Source organism: Saccopteryx bilineata, chromosome 11, assembly GCF_036850765.1.
Source record: "Saccopteryx bilineata isolate mSacBil1 chromosome 11, mSacBil1_pri_phased_curated, whole genome shotgun sequence".
Lineage (NCBI taxonomy): Eukaryota > Metazoa > Chordata > Mammalia > Chiroptera > Emballonuridae > Saccopteryx > Saccopteryx bilineata.
In genome coordinates, this window is record NC_089500.1 from 17,319,411 (window position 1) to 17,322,836 (window position 3,426).

Below are 3,426 nucleotides of genomic sequence, written 5' to 3' on the forward strand. Positions count from 1 at the left end.
GCTAAGCACTACAATCACTCAGGAACAAATCAGTTCAGATACCAGATGTTAGAATAAGTAGATTTATTTCCAAATATATTTTATTTCTTTATTTAAATTTAAAAAAGTCTTTATGTCTCGTGTCTTCTGTTAAAATGAGAGTGTAAAGTACTTTAAAAAAACTAATGATAGCAAGTATAATCAGTGGGTAAATTATCTAATTATTATTTACTCTGAATAAACATCATCCCTTTCTTTGAGTGATTTATCCTGAAAAAATAAACCTTCTCTAGGGACTAAAACAAAATCTGTCAATTTAGTACATTAAATGGGTCCTGATTGAGTTGACTATACTCCTATAGATTTTTAAGATTATGTATTAGTGATACATATTACACTTACATAGTATTGCTAATGCATATTTATAGTATTTGGCAAAAACTATTCTAAGTAATTTTAGCCAATATATATATATTTAATCCTCACAACAATTCTATTAGGTATTATTATCTTCCCATTTATAGGTGAGGAAACTGGAACAAAGGTAAGTCAGTAATTTGCCAAAGGTCAAATGACTAACAAATAGAAAATAGGTGTGAAAATTGGTAGAGCTCAAGCTCTGTGTTATTCTGTGTGACTAGCTCAATATTGGCTTAGTAATAAAAGATAGGTTTATTTGTGTTAGACTCTGTATCTTTAGAATATTCAATCACTAACTCATTAGCAATCTTTAAAGTGAGAAGAAATTACAACCATTCTTACTTTTGTTTTTTCTAATGGTCAAGCAATTTAATTTTGAAGTGGAGTATGTGGAAAGGCTTTAGAATTTGACTCTCAACTCTGATGGTACTTGGGTCACTTGGGGCAAAAATTCTTCATCACCAATCCTTGACTGTCTCATTTTTCCATGTGGTTAATCACAGAGTCTACCTCAATGTTTTTTTTAGAATAAAGTAAGAAATACTTATGGAAGGGAAAGGGGGGATAAATTGTGATGGAAGGAGACTTGACATAGGGTGGCAATTGCGAAGTGCAGTGTATAGACTATGTATTTATAGAATATTACACCTGAAACCTGTGTAATTTTATCAACCAATGTCATCCCAATAAATCCAACTGAAAAAAAAGAGTGAGAAATTTGTAATCCATAGAAAACACTTAGCCCAAGGCCCTTAAAATGTTAATCAAGTCTCCTAAAAATGTTAAAGCAAATAGAAGTGCAAACAAAATGCATGTCAGGTTGTGAAAATGTTGACTGAGGCTTGTTCCATGTACTGAAATATAATTTTAAAATTGCCTTAAGTTTGATAAAAACGTAGACATTTAAATTGCATCTGTTCACTAAGATAGAGCATTTTACTGAAACTGTCTATTTGAAAAACAGAAACTGAATGATTGACTTATTTCTCTATTTCTTATATGAATATTATATGTTGTATAAGATGTAGTCTTCATTTTCATTTTTGTTTAATAATTTGAGATTTGAGTAAAAGTGGGGGTAGTATAATACAGGTTTATCATTCATTTCTTTTTAAAAATGTCTAATGCACTTGACATCAAAGCATTACTATAATAGCTATGCCTACAAACTAAATCACGTGGTTGCAGGAGAGTTGGGGCAAATATTTCAATATAGTTAATTTTCTTTTTTTCAATTAGCAATAATCGCGCCTCGGATAAACCTCATTGGCTATGATACTGCCACTGCGCAAAGCTAATTTTCTTTTTTTTATAAATAAATTTTTATTAATTTTAATGGGGTGACATCAATAAATCAGGGTACATATATTCAAAGAAAACATGTCCAGGTTATCTTGTCATTCAATTATGTTGCATACCCATCACCCAAAGTCAGATTGTCCTCCATTACCTTTTATCTAGTTTTCTCTGTGCCTCTCCCCCTCCACGTTCCCCACTTCCTCCTTCCCCCCCACTCCCCCGGTAAGCACCACATTCTTGTTCATGTCTCTTAGTCTTCTTTTTATGTCCCACCAATGTATGGAATCATACAGTTCTTGGTTTTTTCTGATTTACTTATTTTACTCCATATAATGTTATCAAGATCCCACCATTTTGCTGTAAATGATCCAATGTCATCATTTCCTATGGCTGAGTAGTATTCCATAGTGTATATATGCCACATCTTCTTTATCCAGTCTTCTATTGAAGGGCTTTTTGGTTGTTTCCATGTCTTGGCCACTGTGAACAATGCTGCAATGAACATGGGGCTACATGTGTCTTTACGTATCAATGCTTCTGAGTTTTTGGGGTATATACCGAGTAGAGGGATTGCTGGGTCATAAGGTAGTTCTATTTTCAGTTTTTTGAGGAACCACCATACTTTCTTCCATAATGGTTGTACTACTTTAAATTCCCACCAACAGTGAATGAGGGTTCCTTTTTCTCCACAACCTCTCCAATATTTACTGTTACCTGTCTTGTTGATAATAGCTAATCAACAGGTGTGAGGTGGTATCTCATTGTAGTTTTGATTGGCATTTCTCTAATAACTAATGAAGATGAACATCTTTTCATATATCTGTTGGCCATTTGTATTTCTTCCTGGGAGAAGTGTCTGTTCATGTCCTCTTCCCATTTTTTTATTGGATTGTTTGTTTGTTTGTTGTTGAGTTTTATGAGTTCTTTGTATATTTTGGATATTAGGCCCTTATCTGAGCTGTTGTTTGAAAATAACATTTCCCATTTAGTTGGCTGTCTGTTTATTTTGTTGTCAGTTTCTGTTGCTGAAAAAACTTCTTAGTCTGATGTAGTCCCATTCATTTATCTTTGCCTTCACTTCTCTTGCCTTTGGAGTCAAATTCATAAAATGCTCTTTAAAACCCAGGTTCATGAGTTTAGTACCTACGTCTTCTTCTATATACTTTATTGTTTCAGGTCTTATATTTAGGTCTTTGATCCATTTTGAATTAATTTTAGTACAAGGGGACAAACTGTAGTCCAGTTTCATTCTTTTGCATGTGGCTTTCCAGTTTTCCCAGCACCATTTGTTGAAGAGGCTTTTTTTTCTCCATTGTGTGTTGTTGGCCCCTTTATCAAAAATTATTTGACCATATATATGTGGTTTTATTTCTGGACTTTCTATTCTGTTCCATTGGTCTGGGTGTCTATTTTTCTGCCAATACCATGCTGTTTTGATTGTCGTGGCCCTATAATATAGTTTGAAGTCAGGTATTGTAATGCCCCCAACTTCATTCTTTATCCTTAGGATTGCTTTGGCTATTCGGTGTTTTTTATAGTTCCATATAAATCTGATGATTTTTTGTTCCATTTCTTTAAAAAATGTCATCAGAATTTTGATGGGAATTGCATTAAATTTCTAAATTGCTTTGGTTAATATGGCCATTTTGATTATATTTATTCTTCCTATCCAAGAACAAGGAATATTCTTCCATCTCATTTTATCTTTTTTGATTTCCCTTAACAATG

General features: G+C 33.0%; 1 pseudogene; it reads right to left on the bottom strand.

The window, feature by feature from the left end:
• Nucleotides 1-1,566: 1,566 nt before the first annotated feature.
• Nucleotides 1,567-1,695, bottom strand: LOC136315772 (U4 spliceosomal RNA; annotated as a pseudogene).
• Nucleotides 1,696-3,426: the final 1,731 nt, after the last annotated feature.